The following is a 20,573-nucleotide window of genomic DNA, read 5'->3' as shown; positions in this document are numbered from 1 at the left end:
GTACTGTAAAAGAAAATCCATTTTCACTTTTTATTTATTTATTATTGTTGCTGTTATTATTACTATGCAAATAATACTGGGAATTGAATCCACATGGGAGGTAAGGGCTCTATCACTAACTATATTCCCAGTCCTTTTATTATTTATTAATTATATTTTTTGGTACTGGAGATTTAACCCAGAGGCACTACTACTGGGCTACATCCCCAGCCCTTTTCATTTTTTATTTTGAGATAGGTTCTCACTAAGTTGCTTAGGACATTGCTAAATTGCTGAAGCTGACTTTGAATTTGCAGTCTTCCTGCCTTCGCCTCCTGAGTCGCTGGGATTATAGGCATGCGCCCCAGCATCCAGCAAAAGCATTCTTTTTCTTTTGGGTTTTCTCTCCCTTTGGTTTTTACAAATATGAATTTTGTGTCTCTTTGCATTTATTTGAATGTAACTTCATTTGCAAAAGTGTTTTATTCAATGTGTCAAAATCACAAAAAGTGTCCAACAGTGTCCTCTCTAGTCAGTTGTTTGTTTTTTCCAGTATTGAAGATTCAACAAAGGGGCACTGAACGATATTCCCAATCCTTTTGTATTTTTAATTTTGATACAGGGTCTCACTAAATTGCTGACTTTGTTTTTTTTTTTTTTTTTGGTGCGGTGCTGGGGATTGAACCCAGGGCTTTGTGCTTGTGAGGCAAGCACTCTACCAACCAAGCTATCTCCCCAGCCTGAATTGCTGACTTTGAAGTTGTGATCCTCCTGCCTTAGCCTCCTGAGTCACTGGGATTAACAGGTGTGTGCCACACACCCAGTTCAGAGACAGTTTTTACAAGATGATTTTTTCCAGCAGACTTCTTGGGACCAGCCATTCCTCACTATACCGCTTGATGCACCTGCGTTATTAGCAGAGAAGAGATGTCGCTGGAAGAGGGTTCCAAAGCGTTCCCAGAGAGGGTGGAACAAGTTTCTGAGTCAAACTCAGGTAAGTGGGGTCCTTGGTGCATGTGACAGAAAAGAATCTCAGTACACACCAGTACATATACAGAGATTTATTTAAGAAAAGCAGGTAATGCACATTCAAGGAGAATGCAGACAGAGTGAGACTTCTCTGACTCTTCTTTTAAAGGAAACTTGGTGAGGGGTGGACATGAGAGGGTATGCTAGGCTGGCTTCAGTCTGGTTCTTCTCAGTGTTCCTGAGTTGTCCAGGTCTTCATCATCTGACCAGCAGAAAATATTGGAAAGTCCCCTAAATTATAAGTTTCTTAAAAGGTCACATCTCTATTTATTAGGCTAATTAACAGTGTATGAAAGGTAGTTTTCCTAAGAGAGTCAATTTATACTAACTTTAAGATTTACAGATTTCCCAGAAATTTGGGAGTTACCTGCCTGGGAGAGAGACTGGCTCAGGGAGTGGCAGTCCTGGAAAGGTATGTCAAACCGCAGATTAAAATTTTATTTCCTTGTTGGACACAGTGGTGAACTCCTGTAACCACAGTGACTCAGGAGGCTGAGGCAGGAGGACTGAAAGTTCAAGGCCAGCCAGGCAATTTAGCAAGACCCTGTCTCAAACTAAAAATAGAAAGGACTGGGATTGTAGCTAAGAGATAAAGCACCCGGGTTCAATTCTCAATACCAAAAATAAATTTTTTTAAATGAAGAGATATTTTCTCGTCCTTTCTTTTGTCCTTAGTTGTTGATGGATCTTTATTTTTATTTATTTATTTTTTTATTTTTGAGGGATACTGGGGATTGAACTCAAGGACACTTGACACTGAGCCACACATCCCCAGCCCTATTTTGTATTTTATACAGACAGGGTCTCACTGACTTGCTTAGCACTTCACTTTTGCTTAGGCAGGTTTTGAACTGGTAAACTTCCTGCCTCCCTGTGCCACCTCTCTTGGCTGGATTTTTATTTTTATTTTTTTCATTTATTTATATGTAGTGCTGAGGCTCAAATCCAATGCCTCACACATGCTCGGCAAGTGCTCTGCCACTGAGCCACAGCCCCAACCCCTCTTTGTCCTTTCTTTTTTTTTTTTGGCTCACATAGATATCTGTTTCTTTCTTTTTTTTTTTTTTTAATTTTCATTTATTTTTATTGTAAACAAATGGGATACATGTTGTTTCTGTTTGTACATGGAGTAACAGCATACCATTTGCGTAATCATACATTTACATAGGGTAATGATGTTTGATTCATTCTGTTATTTTTTCCTTCCCCCCCACCCCTCCCACCCCTCTTTTCCCTCTATACAGTCCCTCCTTCCTCCATTCTTGCCCCCCTCCTACCCCCCAATATGTGTCATCATTCGCTTATCAGTGAGATCATTTGCCTTTTGGATTTTTGAGATTGGCTTATCTCACTTAGCATGATATTCTCCAATTTCATCCATTTGCCTGCAGATGCCATAATTTTATTATTCTTTATAGCTGAGTAATATTCCATTGTAAATATATATACCACAGTTTCTTTATCCATTCATCAATTGAAGGACATCTAGGTTGGTTCCACAGTCTGGCTATTGTGAATTGAGCAGCTATGAACATTGATGTGGCTGTATCTCTGTAGTATGCTGATTTTAAGTCCTTTGGGTATAGGCTGAGGAGTGGGATAGCTGGGTCAAATGGTGGGTCCATTCCAAGTTTTCTAAGGAATCTCCACACTGCTTTCTCTTTGTTCTTTCTTTATGTCTCCTTTCTACATTTTTTTTTTTTTTTCTTTTCATGGTACTAGGATTAAACTCAGGGGCCCTTTACTACTGAGCTACAGCTGCAGTCCTTTTACATTTGAGACAGGGTCTCACTAACTTGTGGAGGCTGGCCTCACACTTATGATCCTCCTGCATCAGACTTCAGAGTTGCTTTGATTGATTACAGGCAAGTGCCACAGTGCCCAGCTGTCTACCTATATTTTGTTTTCTATTCAACCTCAGCACCACTCTCCCTTCCAGTAGAGAGACAAGGAATCCCCATCACCCAGCGGCTCAGTGAAGCAGGATATAGCCTCTTGGTTCCTTGCCTCTTAACCAAGCTGCCCACACCCTGACATTCATGGAGTCCACTGAGCCCTCCATGATCCTTTGAGCCCAGGTTCCCTGAGCTGAACTGACCCTTGAATTACATGAGAATTGTTGCTGGTTGACTCTGAAGCCTCTGGCTATCACTTGCCCATGCAATTAAGGGCTCTAGTCTTCCTCTGCCTCCCACTCTGATCCACTTAGACATCAGCTAGTAGGAATCTGGAGGCTGTCCCAAGTCCAGGCAGGCTTTAGTCACTGCTCCTTGCCTCCCACCTCCTCGAGACACATGTACCAAAGCTCTTACAGACGCCTTCCCTGAGGCCTTGGGTTAAAAAAAAAAAAAAAAAAACTCAGTTCACAATCCTGATGGTTACTTTTTTGTTTTTTAAAAATTTTCTCTAATTCACCACTACTGGATCTATTTCTTAAAACAGCTCTAGAGAGGATAAGAGGGTGGAACTTCTCGTCACTTTCTTATCTCCACACTCAGTATTGTGAATTGCCTTTCCTCCATTTCCACCCTCTAAGCCTTAATCATCAATATGGCTTAATTCTAGTGTCACCTCCTTCCAGAATGTTCTTCAACCCATTATACTTGAGTAGCCTTCTTTCTTTCTTTCCTTTTGGTACTGGGGATTGAATCCAGGGACACTTTACCACTAGGCTACATATCCAGCCCTTTTTTATTTTATGTTTTGACATAGGCTCTCCCTAAATTGTTGAAGGTCTCACTAAATTGCTGAGGGTGGCCTCAAACTTGTGATCCTCCTGCTTCAGCCTCCTGAATTGCTGGGCTTACAGGTATGTACCACTGTGCCTGGCACCTTCTTTCTTTTCTTTAGACCCTGTAGCAATAAGTTTCTTATCAGCTCCTGTAACATTTGTTACACTTTTTTTCATGTTGTGGTATTGGGCATTGAATCCAGGGCACTCTATATTCAGCTACATTGCCAGCCCTTTTTAAAAATTATTATTATTTTTATTTATTTATATTTAATTTTCTATTATTATTACTAGGTACTGGGGATTGAACCCAGGGGTACTTAACCACTGAGCAGCATCCCTGATCCTTTTTTATTTTTTATTTAAAGATAGGGTCTAGGGGGATGAGGTCGTGGCTCAGTGATAAAGCGCTTGCATAGTATTTGTGAGAAGACAGGGTCTTGTTAAGTTGCTTAGGGCCTCACTACATTGCTGAGGCTGACTTTGCAATCCTCCTGTCTCAGTCTCCTAAGCCATTGATATTTCAGGCATGTGCTACCACACCCAGCCAATTGACTTTCATTTAAGAGAGGATCTTGCTAAATTATTGAGGCTGGTCTTAAACTTCAATCCTCCTGCCTTGGCCTCTTGAGTCACTGGGATCAGAGGTGTGTACCATTATGTCCTGCTCACCCTGTAGAAGGTGTGGGATTTCTTTTTGGGGTAATGAAATTATTCTAAAATTTATTTGAAGTGTGATGGTTACAAAGTATCCAAATATACTTGCACCGCTGAATTGTATATTTTATTTTTTGATACTGAGGAGTGAACTCAAGGGTTCTCTACCACTGAGCTACGGTCCCTGTTCTTTTTATTTTTTATTTTGAGACAGGGTCTCCATAAATTGCTAAGTCTAGCCTTGAACTTGCAATCTCCCTGCTTCCTCCCTAGTTGCTGGGTTTATGGGTGTGTGCCACCACCACCAGTTCTGAATTACACTTCAATTGAGGAAGGTGATAAAGGTATCCATACAGTGGTGGAAGAACTTGGCATGGCACGCCAGCACCTGAGTGGGACGAGGAAGGCATCTGTGAGGCAGCGTGGCTACTGAAAAGGAAATGACCAAATAAGTAAACATATTAAGAATATGTGAACCAGTTGGGCAGTGGTGCACATCTATAATCCCAGTGACTTGGGAGACGGAGGCAGGAGGATTCCAAGTTTGAGGCCAGTCAGGGTGACTTAGCCAGATTCTATCTTGAAATAAAAAACAAAAATGACTGGGGATGTAGCTCAGTTGTAGAGTGCTTCTGGGTTCAATCCCCAGTATTACACACACACACACAATGGATATGTGAGCTGGGCCATAGTGGCCCACTCAGCTCCAGAGGCTGAGGCAGGAGGATGGCAATTTCAAAGACAGCCTCAGCAATTTAGTGAGGTCCTAAGCAACTTAGTGAGATCCTGTCTCAAAATAAAAAAGGGTGGGATGAGTAGTTAAGCTCCCCTAGTTTCAATCCCTTGTACCAAAAGAAAAAAAAAAAAGATGTGTGAGTCAGAATTCAGAGAACAGCCCTGGAGAAGCTACCAGATCTCAGTTTCACTATCTGCTTGTAAAAAGTGTAATGTACAAAGCTGCTCTCCCCGCCCTTTGCGTTGCAGCCATTTCCCCGCCTCCCAACTACTGTCAGTCTGTGAACATCCTAGCTAGCTATTGGTTCATCAGTCAGCTTGCAAGTATCCTTCTCAGTTATTGATCCCCTGTTAGCCTGGCGGGATTCTTTTTTTTTTTTTTTTTTATTATTGTACACAAATGGGATACATGTTGTTTCTCTGTTTGTACATGGAGTCAAGGCATACCATTTGTGTAATCATAAATTTACATAGGGTAATGTTGTTTGATTCACTCTGTTATTTTTTTCCCCTCCCCCCCCACTCCTCCCACCCCTCTTTTCCCTCTATACAGTCCTTCCTTCCTCCATTCTTGCCCCCCTCCCTAACCCTAACTCTAACCCTAACACTAACCCCTCCCACCCCCCATTATGTGTCATGATCCACTTATTAGCGATATCATTCATCCATTGGTTTTTTGAGATTGGCTTATCTCACTTAGCATGATATTCTCCAGTTTCATCCATTTGCCTGCAAATGCCATAATTTTATCATTCTTTATGGCTGAGTAATATTCCATTGTATATATATACCACAGTTTCTTTATCCATTCATCAATTGAAGGACATCTAGGTTGGTTCCACAATCTGGCTATTGTGAACTGAGCAGCTATGAACATTGATGTGACTGCATCTCTGTAATATGCTGATTTTAAGTCCTTTGGGTATAGGCCAAGGAGTGGGAAAGCTGGGTCAAATGGTGGTTCCATTCCAAGTTTTCTAAGGAGTCTCCACACTGCTTTCCAGAGTGGCTGCACTAATTTGCAGCCCCACCAGCAATGTAAGAGTGTACCTTTCTCCCCACATCCTCGCCAACACCTGTTGTTGCTTGTATTCTTGATAATCGCCATTCTAATTGGGGTGAGATGGAATCTTAGGGTGGTTTTGATTTGCATTTCTCTTATTACTAGAGATGTTGAACATTTTTCCATATGTTTGTTGATTGCTTGTAGATCTTCTTCTGTGAAGTGTCTATTCATTTCCTTAGCCCATTTGTCAATTGGATTATTTGCATTCTTGGTGTAGAGTTTTTTGAGTTCTTTATAGATTCTGGAGATTAGCGCTCTATCTGAAGTATGATTGGCAAAGATTTTCTCCCACTCTGTAGGCTCTTTCTTCGCATTGCTGATAGTTTCCTTTGCTGAGAGAAAGCTTTTTAGTTTGAATCTATCCCAGTTATTAATTCTTGCTTTTATTTCTTGTGCTATGGGAGTCCTGTTGAGGAAGTCTGGTCCTAAGCCGACATGTTGAAGCTCTGGACCTACTTTTTCTTCTATAAGATGCAAGGTCTCTGGTCTGATTCCGAGATCCTTAATCCATTTTGAGTTTAGTTTCGTGCATGGTGAGAGATATGGGTTTAGTTTCATTCTGTTGCATATGGATTTCCAATTCTCCCAGCACCATTTGTTGAAGAGACTATCTTTTCTCCATTGCATATTTTGGGCCCCTTTGTCTAGTATGAGAAAATTGTATTTATTTGGGTTTGTGTCCGTGTCCTCTATTCTGTACCATTGATCCACCTTTCTATTTTGGTACCAATACCATGCCGTTTTTGTTACTATTGCTTTGTAGTAGAGTTGAAGATCTGGTATTGCGATACCCCCTGCTTCACTCTTTCTGCCAAGGATTGCTTTAGCTATTCTGGGTTTTTTATTCTTCCAGATGAATTTCATAATTGCTTGCTCTATTTCTGTAAGGTACATCATTGGGATTTTAATTGGAATTGCATTGAATCTGTATAGCACTCTTGATAGTATGGCCATTTTGACAATATTAATTCTTCCTATCCAAGAACATGGGAGATCTTTCCATCTTCTAAGGTTTTCTTTAATTTCTTTCTTTAGTGTTCTGTAGTTCTCATTGTAGAGGTCTTTCACCTCTTTTGTGAGATTGATTCCCAAGTATTTTATTTTTTTCGAAGCTATTGTGAATGGGATAGTTTTCCTGATTTCTTTTTCTGAAGATTCATCGCTTATGTATAAAAATGCCTTAGATTTATGTGCATTGATCTTATATCCCGCTACTTTACTGAATTCACTTATGAGATCTAAAAGTTTTCTGGTGGAATTTCCTGGTTCCTCTAAGTATACAATCATATCATCAGCAAATAGGGATAGTTTGAGTTCTTCTTTTCCTATTCGTATCCCTTTAATTTCTTTGGTCTGTCTAATTGCTCTGGCTAGAGTTTCAAGGACGATATTGAATAGAAGTGGTGAAAGAGGGCATCCCTGCCTTGTTCCAGTTTTTAGAGGGAATGCTTTCAGTTTTTCACCATTTAGAATGATATTAGCCATGGGCTTAGCGTAGATGGCCTTTACAATGTTAAGGAATGTTCCCACTATCCCTATTTTTTCTAGTGTTTTGAGCATGAAGGGGTGCTGTATTTTATCAAATGCTTTTTCTGCATCTATCGAAATAATCATGTGATTCTTGACTTTAAGTCTATTGATATGGTGAATTACATTTATTGATTTCCGGATGTTGAACCAACCTTGCATCCCTGGGATGAAACCCACTTGATCATGGTGCACTATCTTTTTAATATGTTTTTGTATGCGATTTGCTAAAATTTTGTTGAGAATTTTTGCGTCGATGTTCATTAAGGATATTGGTCTGAAATTTTCTTTCCTCGATGTGTCTCTGTCTGGTTTAGGTATCAGGGTAATATTGGCTTCATAGAATGAGTTTGGGAGGGTTCCCTCCTCTTCTATTTTATGGAATACTTTGAGAAGTATTGGAATGAGCTCTTCTTTAAAGGTTTTGTAGAACTCGGCTGAGAACCCATCTGGTCCTGGACTTTTCTTTGTTGGTAGGCTATTGATGACTTCTTCTATTTCATTACTTGAAATTGGTCTATTTAAATTGTGTATGTCCTCCTCGTTCAGTTTAGGCAATTCATATGTCTCTAGAAACCTGTTGATGTCTTCGAAATTTTCTATTTTGTTGGAGTATAGGTTTTCAAAATAGCTTCTAATTATGTTTTGTATTTCAGTCGTGTCTGTTGTGATATTTCCTTGTTCATTCCGAATTTTAGTGATTTGGGTTTTCTCTCTCCTTCTCTTTGTTAGTGTGGCTAAAGGTTTATCAATTTTGTTTATTTTTTCGAAGAACCAACTATTTATTTTGTCAATTTTTTGTATTGTTTCTTTTGTTTCAATTTCGTTGATTTCAGCTCTGAGTTTAACTATTTCCTGTCTTCTACTACTTTTGGTGTTGGTCTGTTCTTCTTTTTCTAGGACTTTGAGCTGTAGTGTTAGGTCATTTATTTTTTGAGTTTTACTTCTTTTATTAAATGCGCTCCATGAAATAAATCTTCCTCTAAGTACTGCTTTCATAGTGTCCCAGAGATTTTGATATGATGTTTCTTTGTTCTTGTTTACCTCTAAGAATTTTTTAATTTCCTTCCTAATATCTTCTGTTATCCATTCATCATATAATAGCATATCGTTTAATCTCCAGGTGTTGGAGTAGTTTCTGTTTTTTACTCTTTCATTTATTTCTAACTTCAATCCATTATGATCTGATAGAAGACAAGGTAGTGTCTCTATCTTCTTGTATTTGCTGACATTAGCTTTGTGGCATAATATATGGTCTATTTTAGAGAAGGATCCATGTGCTGCTGAGAAGAAAGTGTATTCGCTCTTGGTTGAATGGTATATTATATAAATGTCTGTTAAGTCTATATTATTGATTGTGTTATTGAGATCTATGGTTTCTTTGTTCAATTTTTGTTTGGAAGATCTGTCCAGTGGTGAGAGAGGCGTGTTAAAATCACCTAGTATTATTGTGTTATGGTCTATTTGGTTTCTAAAATTGAGAAGGATTTGTTTAACATACATGGATGAGCCACTGTTTGGGGCATAGATGTTTATGATTGCTATATCTTGGTGATTTATGCTTCCCTTAAGCAGTATGAAATGTCCTTCTTTATCCCTTCTGACTAACATTGGCTTGAAGTCTACATTATCTGAAATGAGGATGGATACTCCAGCTTTTTTGCTGAGCCCATGTGCATGGTATGTTTTTCCCCATCCTTTCACCTTTAGTCTATGGGTATCTCTTTCTATGAGGTGAGTCTCTTGCAGGCAACATATTGTTGGATCTTTCTTTTTAATCCAATCTGCCAGTCTATGTCTTTTGATTGATGAATTCAGGTCATTAACATTCAGGGTTATTATTGAGATATGATTTGTATTCCCGGTCATTTGGTTCATATTTAAAATTTTATTTATTTATTTATTTATTTATTGACACATCTTGGTTCCTCCTTATTTGACAGTTCCTTTAGGGTAATTCCTCCCTTTGCTGATATGCTTCTTTGTTTTTTATCTGTTCCTCATGAAATATTTTGCTGAGAATGTTCTGTAATGCTGGCTTTCTTTTTGTAAATTCTTTTAGCTTTTGTTTATCATGGAATGATTTTATTTCATCGTCAAATTTGAAGGTAAGTTTTGCTGGGTATAAGATTCTTGGTTGGCATCCATTTTCTTTCAGAGCTTGAAAAATGTTGTTCCAGGCCCTTCTAGCTTTTAGGGTCTGGATTGAAAAATCTGCTGATATCTGTATTGGTTTCCCCCTGAATGTAATTTGGTTCTTTTCTCTCACAGCCTTTAAAATTCTGTCTTTATTTTGTATGTTAGGTATTTTCATTATAATGTGCCTTGGTGTGGGTCTGTTGTAATTTTGTGTATTTGGAGTCCTATAAGCCTCTTGGACTTGATTTTCCATTTCATTCTTCAGATTTGGGAAATTTTCTGATATTATTTCATTGAATAGATTGTTCATTCCTTTGGTTTGTTTCTCTAAGCCTTCCTCAATCCCAATAATTCTCAAATTTGGCCTTTTCATGATATCCCATAGTTCTTGCAGATTCTGTTCATGATTTCTTACCATCTTCTCTGTTTGTTCAACTTTGTTTTCGAGGTTAAATATTTTGTCTTCAATATCTGAAGTTCTGTCTTCCAGGTGTTCTATCCTATTGGTTATGCTTTCTATGGAGTTCTTAATTTGGTTTATTGTTTCCTTCATTTCAAGGATTTCTGTTTGTTTTTTTTTTCAATATCTCTAACTCTTTATTGAAATGATCTTTTGCTTCCTGTATTTGCTCTTTTAACTGTCGATTGGTGCTATCATTCAATGCCTGCATTTGCTCTTTCATCTCATCATTCAATGCCTGCATTTGCTCTTTCATCTCATCATTCAATGCCTGCATTTGCTCTTTCATCTCATCGTTTGCTTCCCTAATCATTTTAATTATGTACATTCTGAACTCCCTTTCTGTCATTTCTTCTGCCATGCTGTCGTTGGATTTTATTGATGTAACATCTAGATTTGTTTGGGGCATTTTCTTCCCTTGTTTTCTCATATTGTTCAGGAATCAGTGGGTCATTAAGATATTGCAGATTTCCTCTATTGACTTATAATGTCCCTGAAGATTGCTAGTATATCCCCTCTTATCCTTCAGTAGCCTGAAGTCTTGGAGGAAGTTGATAATGTGGAGCTCCAAGAAGAAGCTGCCTCTCTAGGGGTGGTGACCCTCAGGTGGCGTATATTCCCTGCTAGCGGGCAGAGGTGCCTCCACTTGTTGACCAATGGTCATCCAACGGGGAACTAGGCTGCGGGCTGAGGCAAGGCCTGTTTGTGCCTGTGTCTCTGGTTTTACCGTCCCTGTGGGAAAACCTCACCCGGCAGGGAAGACTCACTCGGTGGGGACGTCTTGCTGATCAGTTCCCTTCCTAGAGGTTTCCCTCAATCTACAATTACCGCCTGGGCTGGGCTGTCTTCCTCTGCAACGTTCCCAGGGGCCCGGACCTACCTCCTGGGCCTGGGAGCCTCACCCTTCGCAGGCGAGTCTCCTTAGGCTGCCTCTCCCAGAGAATCTGCCCACAGTCCTGGAAACTCCGCTCCGCTCCTAGGTGTGTCTAGGTGTGGCTCTTCCAGCAAGAAGCCACCTAGCTCCTGGGACCCTGCTCTGCACCTAATCGCCTGGCTCTGCGGCCCCTCCTCTGAGCCGCCACCTGGAGCCCCGTACAATAGCTCCAATACCCAGAGACCCGCCACACACCTCCTCCTCTGGACAGCGGCCGGGTTTCCGATGCAGTCACTAGGAGCCCAAGCAACTCACTTCGCGTCTCCTCCTCCCGCCAACCACCTGCAGCCCTAGGCAGTCACTCCAAGTCCAAGTGACCTGCCCTGTTTCTCCTCCTCCTCCTCGGGGTAGCCCCCCGGGTGTTCAGGAGCGGTGGCTCCAAGACCAAGTGACCCACCATGCTCCTCCTCCAGGCAGGCCACCGGTGTTCAGGAGTGGTAGCTTTTAGTCCAATCAACTCACCACTTGCCTCCTCCTCTGTCAACCGCCTGTGGCTCTGATGCAGTCACTCCTAGACCAAGTGACCCGCCGCGCTCCTCCTCCAGGCAGGCCACCGGTGTTCTGGAGAGGTCGTTCTGAGTTCAAACAGCTTGCCACACAGCTCCTCCTCTGGCAACTGCCTGTGGCTCTGATTCAGTCACTCCTAGGTCAAGCGACCTGCCGCGCTTCTCCTCTTCCTCCGGGCAGCCCCCCGGTGTTCAGAAGCGATCGTTCTGGGTCTAAACAGCTCGCCACACAGCTCCTCCTCAGGCAGCCGCCTGGAGCCCCAGTGGTTGCTCCGAGTCCAAGCGCTGTGCTGAGCTGCCTCCTCTACAATGATCCCAGTTGTCCGTGTTTACTGCTCCAGTGGGGGGAGGGGCATCTCGCCGAGCAACTCTACTTCACAAAGTTCCCTGCGTTCCGGGACTACCGCCCCATCCGGGATGCCTCCCCAATGGGAGAGACTCACCCAGCGGCTTTGAGTTGGTCCCAAGTCTCTCACTATCTCCTCTTTTGAATCTTGCGTCCTGGAGCAACGTGAAATGCAGCCGCCCCCTAGTCCGCCATCTTGAAACCCGGGATTCTTAAGATAGCTTCACCGCCATCTTTTCTCTTGCTTTTCTCTCCTACACACTTAACTCCTACACAGCTTACTTTCTCTTCCTTGCTTTTCACACTCTTTCTTGCACGCACCCTTTCTCTTTCCCTTTCTTTTCCTCTCATTTTCTCTCTTACCCTGCAGGGAGACACTCTGTTTGCTTAATAAACCCTCTTATGTGAGTTCCCATGTCCGGCGTGGTTTTCGTGGGATCCCTTACATTGGTGCTGTGACTTGGGATGGGCTCTTCCACTGTCTCTTAAGCAAGTGGAACCCCATCTGAGCCCCAGTGCCCACCGGACACAGCCCCACCTTCCATTTGCCTGGACGCTCTGCTCTGTATTCATCATCGGACTTCAGGTTGGTGAGTCCTCCAGGCAGGTTCCCCTAGGCCGGTTTATCCAGGACCCTTTAGGTGGCTGAGGTGTGGGGGTACCCCCAGCCACAACTTTTATTATGGCTGGCCCCTATAGTCGCTCTTATCTGCCAGGTGGGTTCCTGATTTTATGGTGGAGATTCTCTCTCATGGTGGAGATTCTCTCTCAGTGTTGAGGCTCATCTCGCACTCGCACTCGAAAACCCTGATGTCAGGTCCTCAACCCTACTCGGCTTTTGCCTGGCACACATTGGTGCTTGTGTCACGACACAATCAATGTGCTGCCTCCTCATCTCCAACTGACTACTCTGGCCTTGGGACACCCTGACCACAGACTCGGCTATATCAGTCTCCACCAAGGGATCTGGGTCCTCCATTCCGGCAGTTTCAACCCTGGGAACCCTTCGCCTGACCCCGGCTTAAAGCCGTCAGAATTCGTTTGTGTAGCAAGTGGACAGATGGAAAGGGATTCCTTATCTTCAAGTCTCTCCTTTCTTGGCTTTTCCTGCAGGTTCGGGTGCCTCCAGCCCCTGCTTCTCTGTCTCCCCCTGCTTCTCCATCTCCTTTATCCCATTCTGTTTCTCCTTCCATTCCCTGGCCCAGCCCACCTAGTCCTCCTGTCATGAGGTCCCACATACGCCGGTGTGGAGGGAGTAACCAACCCAACCATCAGTGGCATGTCCCAGTAAGGAGTATGATATAGCAGCCCCATTCCCCACAAGTAGTGGGAGATAATGTTTAACAATTTTTTGCATCCAAACCTAAATTGATTACTAACCAGGAAAAAAGGGTTAAAATGCCCTAGGCATCACGTTTCTGCTAGAACCTGTTAGCTGCTTTCAGATCTCAATCAAGGCTAACATTGAAATGTAAACGGAGGAAGGCTCAGTGGGAGACCAGTCTCAAACCCAAGAAAAGGAAAAAAAGTGTCCATTTTAAATTTCTCCTGGGCTGCAACTCAGAATACTTTTCCTCTCCCTTCTCATGTTTTCTCTCTGCCCTTCTCTTTCTCATTTTCTCATGCTATAATTAATGACCATTATCATTTTTCTTCTAGAACTTTTGTTTTTCTTAAATGTTATATTTTTGAGCTCACAACTTTGATCCTACATACCTAGGTTAATGATTTTCAATCAGTTCTTTTTATCCAACTCTAGAGTTATTTTTGAACATCTGTTACATTGCAATGGAGATAAATATTACAAGGCCTTTACTTTTGTGTTAAATATAAGCGTGCATAAAAATTAAAATTTAAAAAATGGATCCAAGTACTTTTAATTCATGTGATTTAAAAGGTTCAATTTAAATTGGGTAAACTAATAGAAGTAAAATGTCTTTAAAATTAACTCACAAGTCTCTAGGTGGTCAAACTAATAAAATGTTGATGTTTATGAAATGTCTAACATCAACTTTTCTAGGACTTTTCTTCAACAGGAAAGAGATGGCAAATACTGTTGGTACACTTGTCTGATATCTTGGTTTTTTTACAATAAGATGAGTGAATTAGAGTTGACATGTATGGGATTACTCAAACGTGTTTGTTAGAGACATCTGATTAATTTACAAAGTTATTCCATGGAGTAACATACTTAAAAACATTATTCTTTGTATATTAAATGTGTTCATATTTTCCAGGTGTACAAGCCTTTAAAGCTGAAAATTTATCAAGCTGCTATTCTCCAAATTAAACTTGTCTGTAATGGTAAACCTATCATTTAATGTTCTATTATAGGACCTGTCATCAATAGGATATATGTAAAATTTGTTAAATATATTTCTAAAAGTTATTGAGAGCCTGATTTGTTTAAAGGTTAAACATGAAAGCATTTTGCCACTTTGCCACACAAAAGGACAGTTAAACCTTTATTTTCTTTCTTTCTTTCTTTTTTTTTTTTTTTTTTTGCAGTACTGGGGATCAAACCCAGGGCCTCGTGCTTGCAAGGCAAGCACTCTACCAACTGAGCTATCTCCCCAGCCCTTAAACCTTTGTTTTCTAATACTCCTTTGCCCCTCACTGAACTTGAGAATTTGGTCATGCTGGTAATGGCAAAAGAGGAAAAATTAGCTTCAGGATTAGAACATTTTACCCAAGATTTGTGAAAAGCCCCGCCTTACCTGAGATAAGGCTCTGCCTCACAACCCTGCTGCATGATTAGAATGGCTCCAAAGTAAGCCAGACTTTAACTCATTTAAAGTTGTGTTCAGAAGTTTGATGTTTGTTGTAAAGATTACTGTGATCTCAAACAGGGGATATAATGAATAACTCAGCCAAAATTAAAGATAGCTATTGCACAAACTGAATGTTTTACCGTTGGTGATTCTATTTTGTATTTCCTTGTAAACGCTAACTGTTGCCTGGTATTTTGCGGAAGTACACCGTAGATTAAATTGAAAAGCCATCACCTCTAGGACAGATAATGTAGACCCCAATTAGATAAAAGGGGGTAAATAACTATAAAGTTATAAACATTGAGTTAAAGCCCAGTACTCTATGACTGGTGAGACTGGCTTGCTTGATGATTAAGATCAAACTTAGAGATTGAGATTAAATACAGAGGTCAAGAAAAGTCCATATTTGGGTCTTGCCCTCAAAGTCAGCCTGCACCCAGGGAACAAGAGGACTTCTCCAAGGAGCTTTGCAACTCTGGGTGGATCACACAACCTCCTGACCAAGGAGATTGATGAGGCCACTAGAGAATGAAAAGCCACTCAGTGCACCTGCTGCAGAGGAGGGTCATGGAAAAAGGGAGACACCCCTAATGCTTCCGAGGGAAGCCACCTCATCAAGGAGACCCTGCCTAACCAATGGCTCTAATGGAGCTAAGAAGCTGCTCTTAAGTTCTCTATGAGTGACCCCTGTGGGAACTCAGCTGACTCTTTGTCAGGAACAGGTCACTTTGACCAGCTTGATCTTAAACACCCAGCAAAACAGTTAAAACCAAAATATAGCCATTCTTGGGCATTTAAAAGAAATAATAGTTAAATGTAACTTAAGATGTATACTTGTGTTAGCCCACTAGAATAAGGACTAAAAGCTACAAAAGAGAGATTCTTAGGCAAATGTGCCTGATAAATATCAAGAGAAACTGCCAGAGTCAGAAGTTTTTAGTCTTAAGGCCTGCAGACCTTCCTAAACTACACAGGTAGGCTTAATCTATGTTTGCTAGTGTGATTATCTAGCCCTAAGTAACAGAAGTATAGAGATCTCTACTAAACACAGGTTATACCAATAAAGGGATATTTTACATCAATGACATTAAGATTTAAATGTTGTGTTTACATTCCTGATAACCTAGACAATGTTAAATTTCCCAAATAAAGGCCTTGTCCTCTCCAGACTTTGCTAGGCCTTGTTATGGGAACAACTTCTCAGTTCTTCCACCCCCTGATGAGGAATTATTGACTTCTGTCATCTTTATGATATTCATTGGCATGTTCCAGATTCTGCAACATTTATATTGTATCAATCTCATTTCAGTCCTCATGTCTTTTTGTTCTTCTCTCATAGAAGCACCCATCCCCAGATGCCTGTACAACCTGCTCTTCCCCAACCAGACTTCTACCATGGACCCCTCAATTGACCAGATTTCTAAAAAGAGAACTCCAAACTGCTTGCCCCAGCTGCCCCCTATCAGCTCAAAGAAGCCAGATCGGTCTTCGTCCCCCTTTCCCTATAGCAGTAAAGGAGTTCCTAAAATTAGAGGGGTGAATGAAGTCAGAATTGGGGCCAGGCAGTTAGTGTAGAGATGGGGGGATCAGTCAAATCGAAGAAATAAAGTCCACAAAAACCATCTGCCTCTGGAAGTCTGGAAGTTGAAGACTGCTCCTGGGAGAAGGGACTTTTTACATCTCACCTGCAAAACCAGCCCCAGTCACTTAGGCAGGAAGGAGAGAGAAGGCTTCGGAAAGAACTGGAGAACAAAAGATTTTCTTATAAAAACAGAAACGAGGGAATGTAATGTACAAAGCTGCTTTCCCACCCTTTCCACTGCAGCCATTTCCCTGCCTCCCAGCTACTGTCAGTCTGTGAATATTCTAGCTAGCTATTGGTTCATCAGTCAGCTTGCAAGTATCCTTCTCCGTTAATGGTCCCCTGTTAGCCCAGCAGAATTCAACTGCTTCACGGTAGCTACCCCGCCATCTTTTCTCTTGCTTTTCTCTCCTACACAGCTTACTTTCTCTCCTCGCTTTTCACACTCTTTCTTGCATGCGCCCTTTCTCTTTCCCTTTCTTTTCCTCTCATTTTCTCTCTTACCCTGCAGGAAGACACTCTGTTTGCTTAATAAACCCTCTTATGTGATTTCCCGTGTCCAGAGTGGTTTTCATGGAATCTCTTACAAAAAGAATGAAGGTTCCTTGGAGAAATTGCTGATTCCAGGGCCAGGCAGTTTACACAATAAACTTGGAAGATCTCATTATTCTAGAAAGTAAAAAAAGTACCCATGATGGAGCCGTGGCAAAAGGATTCAAACTAGATTTTTTAAATTAAATTAAAAAAAATTTTTTTACAGACTACATTTTGATTCATTGTACACAAATGGGGTACAACTTTTCATTTCTATGGTTGTACACAATGTAGATTCACACCATTTATGTAATCATATATATATATATATATATATATATATATATATGGGGTAATACTGTTTTATTCTATTTCTTTCCATCCCCCACCCCCTCCCACCCCATTTTCCTCTATGCCATCCAAAGTTCCTTCATTATTCTTTTCCTCCTGTCACCCCACCTTTTTATGTATTGTCATCCACTCATCAGAGAACACATTCAGCCTTTGGTTTTTTGGGCTTGACCTATTTCACTTAGCATATTTTCCAACTTCATCCATTTGCCAGCAAATGCCATTATTTTATTCTTCTTTATGGCTCAGTAATATTCCATTGTGTATATATACCACAGTTTCTTTATCCATTTGTCAATTGAAGGGCATCTAGGTTGGTTCCACAATCTAGCTATTGTGAATTGAGCTGCTATGAACATTGATGTGGCTACATCACTGTAGTATGCTGATTTTAAGGCCTTTGGGTATAAACCAAGGAGTGGAATAGCTGGGTCAAATGGTGGGTCCATTCCAAGTTTTCTGAGGAATCTCCATACTGCTTTCCAGAGTGGTTGCACCAATTTGCAACTCCACCAGCAATGTATGAGTGTGCCTCTTTCCCTACATCCACGCCAACAATAATAATAGCCATTCTAATGATAATAGCCATTCTAATTCGAGTTAGATAAAATCTTAGGGTGGTTTTAATTTGCATTTCTCTAATTACTAGGGATGATGAACACTTTTTCATATATTTGTTGATCAACTGTATATCTTCTTCTGTGAAGGGTCTGCCCATTTCCTTAGCCCATTTATTAAATGGGTTCTTTGTATTTTGGGTGTAAAGTTTTTTAAGTTCCTTATAAACTTTGGAGATGAGTGCTCTGTCTGAAATGTGTGTGAAAAGATTTTCTCCCACTCTGTAGTCTCTCTTTTCACATTATTGATTATTTCCTTTGCTAAGAGAAAACTTTAGTGTGAATCTATCCCATTTATTGAGTCTTGCTTTTATTTCTTGTGCTATGGGGGTCTTGTTAAGGAAGTCTGGTCCTAAGCCAACGTGATGGAGATTCGGGCCTACTTTGTCTTCTATTTGGTGCAGGATCTCAGGTCTAATTCCTAAATCCTTGATCCATTTTGAGTTGAGTTTTGTACAGGGTGAGAAGTAGAGGTTTAATTTCATTTTACTGCATATGGATTTCCAGTTTTGCCGGCACCACTTGTTGAAGAGGCTATCTTTTCTCCATTGTAAGTTTTTGGCACCTTTGTCTAGTATGAGATAACTGTAGTTATGTGGGTATGTCTCCGTGTCTTCTATTCCGTACTATTGATCTACCTGTCTATTTTGGTGCCAATACCATGCCATTGTTACTATTGCTTTATAGTAGAGTTTAAGGTCTGGTATTGTGATACCTCCTGTATTGCTCTTCCTGCCCAGGATTGCTTTGGCTATTCCGGATCTTTTGTTCTTCCAGATGAATTTTATGAATGCTTTCTCTATTTCTATGAGAAATGTCATTGGAATTTTAATAGGAACTGCTTTAAATTTGTATAGCACCTTTGGTAGTATGGTCATTTTGATAATATTAATTCTGCCTATCCAAGAACACGGGAGATCTTTCCATTTTCTAAGGTCTTCCTCAATTTCTTTCTTCAATGTTTTGTAGTTTTCATTGTAGAGATCTTATACCTCTTTGGTTAGATTGATTCCCAAGTATTTTATTTTTTTTGAGGCTATTGTGAAGGGAGTTGTTTTCCTCATTTCCCTTTCAGATGTTTCATCGGTTATAAATAAAAATGCTTTAGATTTATGTATGTTGATTTTATATCTTGCTATTTTGCTGAATTCATTTATGAGGTCTAAAAGTTTTTTGGATACTCTAAATAGAGAATCACGTCATCAGCAAATAGTGACAGCTTAAGTTCCTCTTTTCCTATTTGTATCCCTTTAATTTCTTTAGTCTGTCTCATTGCTCTGGCTAGCATTTCAAGTATGATGTTGAATAGAAGTGGTGAAAGAGGGCATCCCTGTCTTCTTTCAGTTTTTAAAGGAATTGCTTTCAGTTTTTCTCGATTAAGAATGATGTTGACCATGGGCTTAGCATAAATAACCTTTATAATGTTCAGGTATGTTCATACTATCCCTATTTTTTCTAGTGTTTTGAACATGAAGGGGTGTTGTATTTTGTTGAATGCTTTCTCTGCATCTATTGAAATAATCATATGATCTTTAACCTTAAGTGTATTGATGTGATAAATTACATTTATTGATTTCTGGATTTTGAACCAAACTTGCATCCCTGGGATGAACTCCAATTGATCGTGGTGCACTATCTTTTTAATATGTTTTTGTATGTGGTTTGCCAGGATTCAGAAACTAGCTTGAAGGGGCTCCCAGGTGGCCAAAAAGGGAACAATTGGAGCAGCAAAATCATAAATTATTATGATGCATTATAATCCATTGAATAAAACATAAATGACTTCATACAAATACGAATTTTAAAATGAATAAGTTGAAAATTTGTTGAGGAGTAAAATATTTGCATAGTTTCTAAGTATCTCCCCACAAAATGTCCACTAATAATACAAAGGGGAAAAGTGTAGCTTTAAAAGCTAGCTGATTGGTGACCCCCCCCTCCTCTCCCCCAACACAAAATGTATCTGTATCTTAATCCTCAGAATTTGTGAATGTTACTTCTTTGGAAAAAGAGCCTTTGAGGATGTAAGGTCCTTGAATTATGCAGACCGATCCTAAATTCAATGGCAATAGTCTTTCTAAGAAACACACAGAAGGGCTAGGGATATAGCTCAATTGGTAGAGTGCTTGCCGCACAAGCACAAAGCCCTGAGTTCAATCCCTAGCACCAGGGAAAAAAAAAGGAACACACGGAAGACATGGAGGAGAAGGAGATGTGAAGATGTTGGCACAGACTAAGGTGATGTGGTATAAACCGAGAAGAGCCAAGGAAAGACCAATAGCCACCAGAAGCTGAAAGAAGCAAGGAATATTCTTCCCTAGAGCCTTCAGAGGTAGAATGGCCTCGCTGACACCTTGATTTCGACTTCTGGCCTCCAGGATTGCGAAACAATAACTTTCTGTCGTTTGTTTATTTTGAGGTGCTGAGGATTGAACCCATGGGTTCTCTACCACTGAGCTACGTCCCCAGACTGCTTTATTTTTTGAGACAAGAAATCACGAAGTTGCCAAGGTTGGCCTGGAACTTGGGCTCCTCCTGCCTCAGCCTCCCAAATCAGTGGGATTACAGATGGGTACCACTGCACCTGAAAATTTCTATTGTTTAAAGTC

The sequence above is a fragment of the Sciurus carolinensis genome, chromosome 6, assembly GCF_902686445.1.
Source record: "Sciurus carolinensis chromosome 6, mSciCar1.2, whole genome shotgun sequence".
Classification (NCBI taxonomy): Eukaryota; Metazoa; Chordata; class Mammalia; order Rodentia; family Sciuridae; genus Sciurus; species Sciurus carolinensis.
Note: the sequence above shows the minus strand (reverse complement) of the source record.